This window comes from Citrus sinensis, chromosome 9, assembly GCF_022201045.2.
Source record: "Citrus sinensis cultivar Valencia sweet orange chromosome 9, DVS_A1.0, whole genome shotgun sequence".
Classification (NCBI taxonomy): domain Eukaryota; kingdom Viridiplantae; phylum Streptophyta; class Magnoliopsida; order Sapindales; family Rutaceae; genus Citrus; species Citrus sinensis.
This window is the reverse complement of record NC_068564.1, coordinates 24,227,529-24,241,255: the sequence shown is the minus strand read 5'-3', so window position 1 is coordinate 24,241,255 and position 13,727 is coordinate 24,227,529. Positions and strand designations below refer to the sequence as shown.

At 35.2% G+C, this 13,727-nt stretch overlaps 1 pseudogene; it reads right to left on the bottom strand.

Moving 5' to 3' along the window:
• Window positions 1–2,184: 2,184 nt before the first annotated feature.
• On the bottom strand, window positions 2,185–12,524 carry LOC112498579 (G-type lectin S-receptor-like serine/threonine-protein kinase At4g27290; annotated as a pseudogene).
• Between the last annotated feature and the right edge of the window lie 1,203 nt (window positions 12,525–13,727).

Genomic DNA, 13,727 nt, shown 5'->3' with positions numbered 1-13,727 from the left:
AATCATTACTTGTCCTCAAGTATTGACAACAACACTAACACTTCAATCGCTCAATCATGCAACAAAAAACTTTGCTTTGTCATCTAGATTGTTTGGATTCATCAACCCCTAGATTTCATTCTTAAACATACAAAATTACCATCAGTAGTTCTAGTTCTAGTTCTAGGCTTAGGTTTTATTATGTCCAAAGTGTGTGTGTGGCACTTTGACAAGTTCCAGAGTTGCTACAACATCATTGAAGCATCAGATATAACTTAGGAAACCTAATCTAAAACCATATTTTGTCTTGATTTGTTCCATTAAGTCAGACCTCTTTGAGACTCTTTCTTAGTTAGTATCCACTAAATAGGTGGTCAACCAAAATAGATAATTGTAATAAGTAAAATCAAAACAAAATGCTAAAGCAGATTCTAAGCAACACACGTTTTTGCCATTAAATACATTCCTAGAGAAAGATGAAAATAAGCAAATAAAAAGTAAAAATTAAGATCTGTTAAATTCAAGACGTCCATCTCTTAGGTTTGTGCGATCTGTCCTTCTTTTTCTCAAAAATCCCATGCTGCAGCCCTCAACTCTCTCTTATTATCTTCTTTTTACTTTTTTTTCCTCTATTGTTTTTGTATGACGACCCTCCTTCTTTTTGTTTCTTTCATGTATGCTCTTTTTATATCTTGGAATTAGGCCAACCAAAAGCATGTGGCCTCTTTTTGGCAATCTCGAATCGTATATCTTTTTGTGCCGGTTGCCACTGTTTTATCTGCACGTGACAGTGACAGCGCAATAACTACTACAGCAACCTTTGTCAGTTAATACGTGGGCAATATTGTCTGTATTTGCTCTAGGATTAATGTAGCAATTGCTACAACATCTTCTCTGATTCAGATTTGTTTCAATTCATTTACAAACGTGTTCTTTGTCATTTTTGCAAGTCTACAGCTGCAATATCCATCCATAAAGCTTGAGCTTTTTGGTCACCTACAATCATACACAAAATCAGAGTACCAAGTGATTTAAAATACAATCAATTTATGAAAACTAAACTTAAATATATGTTCATGCAAAATGTAACTAAAAATAAAATAAAAACACGTCATTTACTCGCTAAGCAATATTAGTTTATGTCTAAAAACGAAATGATAACTCTCATTTCATAGAGTTATAACTCTCTTAGAGTGAAGAGAGAGTTCTTTGTTATTCGTTTGTAACCTATCCCAAAAATGAAAAATATAAAGAGCTTAGGTGAAGAGCTCCCCAAGAGTGCAAAGAGAGTTCTTTGTGAGGGAGTCTAGAGAAATAAAGTATTTTAAACTGAGCTTTTAGAAAATTTTGGAGAGCGCTTCCCTAGGTGCTCAGTTGGGCATTATTTGTAAATATGGGAAGGAATGTGTGTCTTAAGAAAATTGTTTCCTTCAAGAGTGTGTGAGAGTACTAAGTGTATTTGGGTATTTAGGAAGTGAGGTTTTGTTTCTCAAATTTGTACTTGATTAATTGTTAGTAAGACAATTATTCTCTCTTTCTCATAGGCTTTACTGTCAAACCATGTAAAATCCTTGTGTCTTTTATTTCTTAGTGAATATTGTTCGTACTAATGTTGCATTTGCACATAAGTGGTATCAGACCACAACAAATGACGCTTCCACAGCACATCAAGTGGTATCAAAGCTGATAGTTCGTACTTGGGGTATGTATCATTGTTCACGTATATGACACTCTTCACATATAAGTACTATTCATGAATACGATGAAGCTGAAGATTCGTACTTAAGGTTTACAGTATTGTTCACGAATACGGTGGATCCAACAATTTATACCTGGGAAAATTAGTTACTTTTGTAGTGGTGTGGATTTGTGCATGTCTAGGAAAGTTCTGTCACGAAAGCAATAAAAGCCTAAAGAGTCTAGGTTTTAAGTGGGATTGATGTGACCCCTTTAGTCTTTCCTGAAAACTTTTCTGGTACTCTTTCCATATGTATTGATCTCTCAAGTAGGAAAGTTTGCCCAAAAGCTTAGAGGAAAGATGGGATGTAACCAACAACAACAAACATGGCATATGAGACTGACTATTCATTGAGTATTACGCTTATGGCGCATGTAGAAAGTTTGAACAAGTGGATACTTGACACCAGAGCGACCTATCATTTACGTTCCTGTAAGGAATTATTAGTAGATTTTAATGACAATGAATCAAGTATAGTTGTGATGAAGAGTGATCAACCTTGTCGTAAAAATGAGGATAGGAACATCTCGAGTCAAGACGTTCAACAGAGTGGTCAGAAAATTGGAAGAAATTAAGTATATCGCCTCTATAAAAAAGTTTCTAATTTTTCATAGGTGCTTTGGAAGCTAAGGCTATAGAGTTACCATCGAAGATGGTATAATGAAGTTCACGTATAGGACAATCAAGATTATAAAGAGGTCTAGCGTTACAACTCATATTATTGGAAATGAAGTACAAGTGATGATGTGAACATTATTTGGCGCACAGTGACACCACCGAGCTACAGCACGTATAACTAAGGCATATACATGAGAGAAGTCTTTACAAACTGAGATGAGGCATGGACTTCTAAAAGGTGCTAGAACTTACAAAAAAAGAGTTCCGTGAGATTATTTGATAGGTAAGAAAACAAGAGTCAAGCTTGGCACGGCTAATCACAATACTCATGAGATCCTTGAATGTTTACAACAATGTATGGGAACCAACAAAGACTACATCAATTGGTAGCCATTATGGAGTTTCATTTGTTTCTCTAGACATATGTGGGTATACATTATACGAGCATAGGATGAGGCTCTAGAAATGTTCATGAAATAAATGAAACTAATGAAAGATCAACCTGGTAGAAAGATTAAAGTATTGTGTACTAATATGAAATGATATACTTATGATCTATTATTGCTAGTATGCCACAATAAAAGTTTAAGATTAGAATTTCATGATAAGAAATACCAGTGTGGCTGACCGTATAGATCATAGAGAATGTACAATGTATCTTATCAAATGCTGGTTTGGATAAGAGGGTTCAAATTGATGCAGTAAGCTATGCAAGTCACATAAAAAATTAGATTTGTAATCTACTGTAATCAGATGTTAATCATTTTTAGAGATTTGGTCTGGAAAGCATGTACAAGACTATGATTCCGTTTGTATCTTATCTTTGCAGGATTCAAAAATAGAGCTTTGAGTTCTTAAAGATAAAAAGTTTGTGTATTGCAGAGATGTCATTTTTTATGAAGCTTCAATGTGAAAGTTTCTAGTTTTCAGCAAGTGAAGCCAATAAGATATTGCAATAGGTAAAATTTGATACAACTTTATTTGACCAGATTGTTCTACATCATAGAAGACTTCAACTTTGAAAATAACACCAAGAGTTGAAGAAAATGTTGTTTCATTTGATGTTTCACAAGAGGAATAAACAATTGGTGATGTAGATAAAGATAATAGCAACAAGGAGACCAAGAAAAGAAACCTGGATGGCTTGCATGGTGGTAGCCTTTGCACTTCTAGTTATTGATTATGACATCCCCAACACTTTCAATGAAAGAGTGTGCAACAGTGAAGGTGGTCAGTGGAAGTTAACCAAACAGGAAAAGGTAAAGTCTCTTCATGAAAATTAGACTTGGGAACTCATAGAGTTACCTAAAGGATTGAGATCTATTGGCATTAAATAGGGCTACACCAAAAAGTAAAGATCTCGAAAACAAGCAACTCTTCATTATAATGTAAGGCTCATAACAAAAAGATTTGAGCATTTTCTCTCCAGTTGTGAAAAAATACTTCTATTTATGTTCGAATTACCTTAATTTTTAAATATGAGTTAGAGTTGGCTCAATTAAATGTTAAGACAGTATTCTTACATGGAAATGTGGAAGAGGAGATCTAAATGACTCAATTTTGCAGTTTTAAGATTGTTGAAAAGAGAATCATGTGTGTAGGATGGTTAAATCTTTGTACAAACAGAAATAGAAGAAAGACAAAAGTGCAAGAGATTTAATCAAAGGCAAAATTCACCAAAAGTGAGCACAATCACTGTTTTTACTTTAAAAGACTACAAGATGGAGCTTTCATCCATTTGGTACTCTATATCGACGAAAGGCTTATGGCTTTGAAGAACAGAGATAAAATTGAATAAGTAGGTGGCTTCTAAGTTAGGGATGAAAGACTTTGATGATGCATAAGAGAATACTTAGGTAGGAAATTTCGTCAGGACAGAAAGAATGGAGCATGTAGTTGACTCAAGGGTCTATTTTAAAGAGGTGCTTGAAATGTTTATTACTAATGGCAATGACTAAACTGGTTTGTAATCCTCTAGCTCATAAACTCTTCTTCATGTTATTCTCCTCGAGTGAAGCATAAAGATATGGCTTATGTTTCATAAGCTTGTGCTATGGGTAGACTTATGGATATGATGATGTGTAGAAGGCCTGATGTATCTCAAGCAGTGAGCATGGTTAATAGATCCGAGTAAAATTCATTTGCTTACAATGATGTGGATTCTCTAATATAAGTATAGGATAGTTTGTGAAGGCATTTCCTTTTAAGAATTGTGAACTACAGTCGACTTGATCCTAATGGCTATGTACATAGGCAGTTTAAGCGACACGACCGTTTTGGATCCTTAACAAAGGATTATTTTGGAAATATTGGTTTATTGGTAGCCAATTTAAATTTGGACAAATCTTCACTGAGGTGGAAAATTATTGAAAAGTCAACATTGGTGGCTGATTGCTTTGTCAGAATTTGTGGCAAATTACTTTTTAAAATTAGTGGCAATTGTTTTCAATTCGATGCTGAAATCCAAGACTTTTGCTGTAATTTTTTTATGGCTCTTTTGCTGCATGTTGGTAAACCTCTGCCTATAAATAGAGATGAATTATTCATTTGTAACCCATCCCAAAAATAAAAAAATTTAGAGAGTTTATGTTGAGTATTGGAGAATGCATATTTATACATAGTAAAATTGTCATTTTATACTCCAAGTATCACTAACATTTTTACTTTTATGTGTTTAAATCCTCTAAACTTTTATTATGTGTGTTTTATTATAATTTAAGTATTTTATATATTTAAGGGATATTTTGGCCATTTCATGACTAACGAGAAGTCGAACAGCGAAATAAATAGTATTTTTTAACTCAGAACGGTTGAAAACCTTAAGAGAAGCATAAAAATATATTTAGTATTGTTCAAGCATACGGTATTGTTCACATATACGGTACTATTCACTAGTACAGTACTGTTTACATATACAGTACGATGGCGTGACATTAATCGATGATGTGGTAACATCCTATTAGACCAATGATGGGGCATTGACTGATGATGTGGCAGAATGCTATTGGACCAAAATACTGATGTGACATTAACCGATAATATGGCAGCATCTTATTGGATCGAAATGTTGATGTGGTGTTGACTGATGATGTGTTCCAACCAGTCAAATCTTGCCACGTGGTGCAATCTTAAGCGTCCGAATTGTTTTCATTCAATGGCCATGATTTATTTATTGTATCTATAAATAGAGGGTTCCCCCTTAATTTCACACTCCTGAATCCATTTTTAGCTCCATTTTTTGTAATTCTCTCTCTATCTTATATTTTCTGTGTATTTTAATAAAATTATCATTTTATCCCTAGTTCAATTATAAGTGGCTAGTTTATTTTCAAGTTTAGATTAAAGGTGAAGGCTTAACATGATCTATGAGCTTAATTAGGTAAGTTTATTCTCTTTTTCTCTCTAATTTATGTGGTTGTTTTAACTCACTGACGACAGACAATGTATTTTGTCTAGATTTTGCATGATATACCGGCTCCCTAGTGAAATATCATTACTATTTAGCACAATGAGTACTTAGCACCATATTAATTAGAGAGAAAATTTTCCTCAAATATTTTGTGGGTCGTCTTGACTCATTGTCGACAAAGAGTGTAGCTAAACTATTTAGTGGATGGTGTTGCCACATTGTCGACAAAAGGATTATTATTGTCTGGCACAACATGTTCTTGACACCACATTTAGTGGAAGATCAGTACGTCTGACATACTAAGTGTTTGATACCATATTTATTAGAGTGATGATTATAAGGAGTAAAAATAGCCCCCCTCATGAATTAATTGGAACTAAAAATGAAATATTATGCCCATGGTGAATATTGAGTGTGAATCCAAAGACTTAAGCGTTTCATTTGCATTGTTTTCATCTTTAATTCATTCCCGCCATTGTAGAATAATGAGATAATGTGTTTTGTCTAAGAGCCAAAGAATAAAGAAATATTTTACAAATTTTGTCGCATTGACTGAAGTCAAAATGAGGTCATATACGATATTTTCTCGTTGACCGACTATGATGTACCCCACCCTCATAGAGACCTGATTAAAGCCAGATGTGAGATCTTATTTGGACGCTAAAAGAAAGCGTTCACTTTAAGAACTCAGGTCAGACGCTGTAGAAGAACGACTGGACTAAGATCTGTACAGTGAATTGGATTAATGAGACATACTCCCTGAAATGGAAGATTCACTATAACGTGTGTATCATACCGCGCGTGCTTGGTGACCAAAATGGAAAATGAGGGAATCTCCCTTCTTCCTCATTGTGTAAATTCCATATGATTTTTTTATAAGTCAATTGTGGTATCCCTATGACTATCAACTATGTTTATGAGATTTTAGACTGGTGTCTGCTACTTTAGCATGTTATCTACGACCTTGACATGATTCGGTCTATGAAACATGACTAAGAAAGAAACTATTCTGGATTGATAGACAAAAGTGTGATGGGAAGATTTAATTTTTTCTATTATGTAATTCACTGGTCGACCAATTGTTTAATATCTTTGTGATATTACAATTGTGAATACATAAAGAGATTGCGCAATTCTAGCATACTGAGGGGATTTAGTATGTTTGAGTATTAAAGTAAATTAAATCTGGGATACAATGAACATATGTTTAGTTCTCTTGCATATGATTGCAATTAAGACATCTCTTGCCTGGGTTAGCAATTGAGATATGTCTTTGGCTCCCCGAATGGGTTTTTGGATATGTTTATGGTCACACGGTATATTTGCCTGTATGATTGGAAATATGTGGTTGTTCATTGTTTCTTTGTTCACTGCTCTGCTGTTTTGATCTCGTCCCATCATGTACGAGTGGGAGATGTTGGACGGGTGGGCGCCCAAGATGGGCCGACCCAACCCGACCCGCACATGGTAAGCACTTGTTGGTTACCATGCACGTTTGAGAGAGGGAAGTTGAACACAAATCAACTTCCCAACCGTTGTATATATCAAAAACTGCTGCTGGAAAAAGAAAAGAAAAGTTAACGATTCATTTCGAAAAAGAAAAAACAGCAAAGTGTGTGTGTGTGGGTGAAAGCAAAGATTAAAAACAAGAGCATTGAACAATCTGGAAAAGGCAAATACACTGTGATTTGAGGAAGATTTCCGTTCGTGATTTCTTTCCGATTGGTGACGTTATCCAACGCTTGTTTATTCCGCTGCATAATTCGAAAAGGTAAGGTCTATTGACTCCTTAAGAATTCTTTCAGTACCAAATCAGGACTGATAAAGACTATTATTTAATTGAAGTTATCAATTTATCGAGTATTAATTTATTGGGTTCTATTTTATTCCCCATTTAAATCATTTTATTTTTCCTATGTGTGATATTGGATCCAAATGTGATGTTGTCAGCGAACTTTTGTTTCTAGTAGAGCCGATGATGACGATTATGCAACATTCTAGCAACTGATTTATATTTATTTAGTTTCAAAAAATAAAATATTATTTATTATATACGTAAGTTGAAAGGGTGTTCTTGTCAATAACTATTTTAAGTGAGGGTACTTTAGGTATTTTATTAGAAAATATGATTATCAAATAATCAGATTTTAGAAATCAGTAAAAAATCCAGTTTTTTAAAATTAGATTATCTGATAATCACTTTCATAGTGAGTTAATCAAGCAATCTTTGGATGCTGAATTATCAAATAAGAGATCATTTGACAATCAAAAGTGATCCTAAAGGTGCTCTAAAAATCATAGTTTTTTGGTAGAAAAGGGCTTAGCCAAGCTAAGGAACAACAGACCGGAAAATCATCGATTCATACATATCGTAACAAAGCCAAGGGCCAAGGCCTGCTGGAGGTTCCTGAAAAGCGTGGAAACCGAGAGCCAGGGAGCCTGCTTTCTTAGCCAAAAAATCAGCTGCAAAATTAGCTTCCCGATAGATATGCCGAATTGAAATATGCCAATCCCTCTTCAGGAGGTTCTTAATCGAGTTTATTAAGGGTGTGTGCATATTCGGACTTTGATCTCTTGACTCCAACATATGAATGATGCAACGGCTGCCAACCTCTACTCCTAAGAAACGAATGCCATGATGCCACGCTAGGTAAAGTCCTTGGTAAAGCCCCCATAGTTCGGCCATACTAATGGAGCAAAATCCAATATTCATCCCAAAACCCCGAACCCAATTTCCATTTGCGTCAGGAATTAATCCACCTGCACTAGCTGCACCATTAACCCCTCTTGAGCCATCAGTATTTAAGCGGAAAAGAGGCCATGTGAGAGCAGTCCAACCGATTCCCACCAAAACCTTGCACTGCCTCTCAGGCAGAGTAGCTTTAAAGGTCTGTTGTATCTCATGCACCCATGCTTTGATTTCCGACACAACATAAAGGCGGCAAGGGGAAACGTTGGCAAAAAGAAGCTGATTCCGCCAGTACCAAATCTTCCATACGGTAACCCCAAATATCAATGACCAATTCTCAATCATCTCAAACCTCTTCCCGCCCGCTAGATTATTTAAGAGCCATCCTCTGAGATTATTAGAAAGGAAATCAGCTTTGATATTAATTGGACTTAAAGAGGACCATATCCTTTTTGCGGAGATACAGTCACGAAGTGCATGTAGAATATTCTCCGTATCATAGCCACAAATATCACATATCGAATAGTTATGAATATGTCTTCTAAATAGCTCATCTTTTGTTTTTATTTTACCATGCATTAAGAACCAAAGAAATACCCTGATTCGGTGTGGTCCTTTCCAATGCCAAATGAGCTGCCAATCCTTACTCACCTCACAACTAAACTGGTTATTGAGAGAAAGATAAGCGGACTTCGTATTAAAAATTCCATTACGTGAAAATCATAGTAATATAGATAATTCAAATCCAGACGTGCAAACCTGAACATGACTCTATATATATATATATATCCTCCTAGGGAGTTTACACCTTTAGACAGAAACTAGAGCACATGAATTGTGAGGCTCAACTATCGCGCATCCATCACTGAAAGTGTTAAGCGGTTCATTGAACGAGCTACAGTCTCAACTGATTTTTTCAGGCTTGAAAAACCAGGCTGTTGTGGAGAAGGTAAATTAACAAACTCATTGGTAAGCATTGAGATAACTTCTGACATTGTCGGCCTATCTGCAGCATTCTCTTGAACACAAAGAAGGGCTACGTTAATGTATCTCTTCATGACTATTGGATATGATGCTTCACATTGCAATTTCGGATCCATCAGTTCCCAAGATCTGTCATCCTTCCACAGATTCCAAGCCTGGAGAAAAATAGAACATTCAAATGCTTCGTTGTAATGATATTGGATTACTTTGTCCAATTCAATGATTAAAATTTAGTTCACTTACGATTACTACTAAATTCCACTTATGATAATATGTTAAAAATAATAATTTAAAAAGAATAAAATCGAAGTGAGAAAATTTTATTTTACTTACATGGCCAAGAAGTGTGAGGGAATTAGTATTGAAGAATCTTGTGCTCCTCTTGCTACTAAGTGTTTCCAAAAGCAACACTCCAAAGCTAAACACATCGGATTTGATAGAGAAGAAGCCATGTATAGCATACTCAGGAGACATATAACCACTGAAATTCATTGTTGCATCAAATAGTTAATCATCTAGGAAGGATCATTTATTAATACATACAAGCCCATGACATTAATAGTCTCAGGAGTTGAAAATTACTTACTAAGTTCCAACTATCCGTTTCGTATTTGATTGCAATTCATCACCACCAAACATCCTGGCCAAGCCAAAATCTGATATTTTGGGTATCATATTACTATCTAAGAGAATATTACTTGGCTTAAGATCTCTGTGAATAACTCTTAGTCTGGAATATTGATGAAGATAGAGAAGCCCTTGAGCAATACCTTCAATGATTCTAATACGTGCTCCCCAACCTAATAGACCTTCTTTGGTTGTATCTACAAAAAATCAAAACATTACATGAGAAGCATTTGTCATTCTAAATGATACATGTTAGAACAAATGCGGTTGATAAAAAGTCTTGAAAATGTTATTTTCTGATGATTAAAATAACATACCGAAAAGGAAAGAGTCCAAGCTTTTGTTGGGCAAATACTCATATATCAAAACATTTTCTCCTTGCTCTACACAGCAACCCAAGAGTCTGACAAGATTTCTGTGTTGGAGTTTTGCTGTAAGTTTGATCTCATTTTTAAACTCTTCTAGACCTTGCCCCGACTGACTTGACAGTCTTTTAACTGCCACTTCTTGTCCATTCAGTAGTCATCCCTGCTTTTGTATTCCATCAAAATTTTTACAAAAGAGTACTTCAATTAGTGCAGTTGATGTGAAGAGAATTCTACCTTGTAAACAGGTCCAAAGCCACCTTCTCCAAGCTTATTTTCTACACCGAAGTTATTTGTAGCTGCAGAGACGCTGGCCAAGCTGAAGAAAGGAAGCAAAGAATCCCTACTCTTACGGCTTCCGGTTTTATCTCCCTTGCAGAATTCATTTGCTCTGGTTGTAATGCTCATATTTATATCAAACAGTAACAAATCTTGGCTTGTCTTTGTCTCTGTAGGACAACTTATAAAAATGAGTATGCATATAATTTTGCACATAGGTTCAAAAACATTACAACAAATTCATTTGAAAAAGAGTTACCTTTTTCCTTGAGTTTTCGTCTCCATCGAAAGAATATGCATAAAGTAGTAAGAAGCACCGCCGGAAGAAAAGCTAGGACAAATAACCAAAATAGCTTCTCGTGCCCTAGATCCAAAAACAAGTGTCAAAGAAAGTCTTTGGAAAGAAAATAAATTCCTCGTTTGATTTTTTCAAAAGAGCGGGAGTGATCCAAATAACTTGAATCGCCATTCAATAAGAAGACTCCTAGGTTTGGGATGAAGCCTTATTATGACTAGGAAGGAATAAGTTTTGCACTCTCAACTTGAATAATGCAATAATTGTACCTAGTTATGATGCCGGTACACGTATGTACATAGGCTGTCCGTTGTGAAATTTTGCCTTTGTTGTATCAATCAAGTCCCCATACCACATCAAACAGCCACTGCCTCTCCCCGTTACTTCAGAATTAGCATAAGCCCTACAAGTACGGTTTTCAAGCACTCAGCCTCACATTCCTTAAGATTCATACTCTTATTTAGCGAAACATTCAGCAAGTCCAGCAGTTTAATATCATCGACCATTATAAACCGGTCTCCACTTTTGCAATCTGCTGATTCACTTCTTACACATGATCCAGGCCTTGTTTGGTTGTGCTGAGATTTGGGCTTAAATCCCTTCAAACACTCACAATTAGGTGTCTTCTCGTAGCTGCAAACTCTATTAGCACCACAATGCCCATAAAATTGGCAAAATAAAGTTGGTGCTAAGTGAACAGCTGCCCACCCATTGCTCCTCTCATGCCATATTAGTCGTTGGACGGTACCTGATGGGTTGACCGTTAATATCGCTATGATGGGATTGTTGTAGGACTCATAACTATAATATATTTCATCTTCATTGTCCACCAAAATTGGTTCAGAAAGAATACTGGCATAAGAAGGAGCAGCTCCAAAAAAAATTCCATTCCATGGTCCACTACGGCTTAATTTTTGAGATCCATTGTAAAGACCTAATTCTGGTAACACATGAATGTCCAGTCTGTTAGTAATGTTTCCAGGGGATGGATCATCAGCACTTCTCCACGAAGTTAAATATCGTTCCACGCCATTCTTTAAGTCCCAACCCAACTTCATGCCTGCTAATAAAGTGTCCGATGGGTAGTCAAAGCTCTGCCACAGACAGCTTCCTTCAGAAGCACTCCTACTAAAATTATCCCTAACAATAAGGTTTCCAGTATCTAACAGTTGTGCTACTGGATTTTCTGCTTTCCTAGAAGTGTTTGATGACCAGATAGCGCCATTTGTTAGGTTTAGAATAACAAGGTTTCCATTGTTGCTAATGGTTAATGCTGCATTTGGTTCAATGATTGGACTATTTCTATTCGCAACCCACACGACTGTATCCGGAATCTGCTTGTACCATATTCCCAGGTACCTGTACCTTGATTTTCGAGGAGAGAAGAAGCCTAGCTCAAACCTTTCAGATGATGAAACGAACTTTTCGCCGTCACGGATGAAGCTTGATGCAGGGGTTATGGTGTCAGCTGCTTTTGACAACTGAATGCTGAAGAGAAAGACAAAAGAACTAAAAATGTTGAATACCGTAAGTTTCTCCATTCATCAGTCTGTAAGAAAAAAATTCTAAATGTTTGCTGAATATAAAAATCCTGTTTCTCCATTCATAAATCAGTAATAATAATAATATAATAAAATTCATCAGTAAAAATATTCAAAAAGTATTGCAAAAATTCTATATCTTGACCTCGTGGTGTGGAAATTTTTGTTACTTTGGATTTTTAAGTCTGCTAGGACTCTTCGGACATCCAATAATGGAAGTTGCACGATATAGGAAAACACCAATTACTTCTAATTATCTGAGGACTTTCAGCTCATAATCCAATGAGTTTCCAACACTTGTTCAATTTCCTATAGACTAATAGTACGTGGCCCCAAAATCATGACTTTTTTGTCAAAGTTCCCTCACCTGCTCAACTAGGCAAAGTTTAGAGACACTAAAACATTGCATGTGTCAATTAGTTTTGGTGAGTTCACTACTGAATTTTCTATTCTTTGAGATACGTTTGAAGACCACTTAATGTCTTTGTTTGGTTGACTATTGCTCTTTTAAACCACACATGATGCAACGGGACGCAACTGTCTCACAAGGTCATTTTAATCCGTAGAAATTTAAAAGATTTTTCAAATAGATATTACAAAAATTCTTACTATTTGAAGTATTATATATGCAACTACCCTTAAAAAAAAGGTTGTAACACATAATACTCACAACTTTTTATTTAAAAAAGCTGTCGTGATATATTAAATTTTGATTAATTGTGGCTTTAAAATTAAAAGAAAAGGAAATTGTTTGTTACAAACTAGCTCAGACTTAATTAGTCCATACAATATCTATTTTGCTTATTAAAAAACCAACGCTAAATGCTTAATTTTTAAAAAATAAAGCAAAATCAGTTTGGGAATTTCAAAGCGCTTACTGCAAAAAATTTGAACCAACACTCACCACAATCTTATGATAGTTTCATTTTCGATACATATCTTAATGTAGTTTGGTTGTATAGAATAAGCAGGGTATTTTTCAGAGGTCATAACTTGTATTATAGATATCTATGTATTTGGACATATAATATATTGTTTCAAAACTTGTGACGAGATGAACTAACCCAAAACTACTATTAGTGTTCAGCTCCATGGTCGAGCCAAAAATTCCATTTCTTTTTTTATTATTTTGCAATATAAGTTATTTTTCTATTTTTCTTATCACTTTCATGATCTTTATCTTTTTTTTTTTTACTTGCTAGA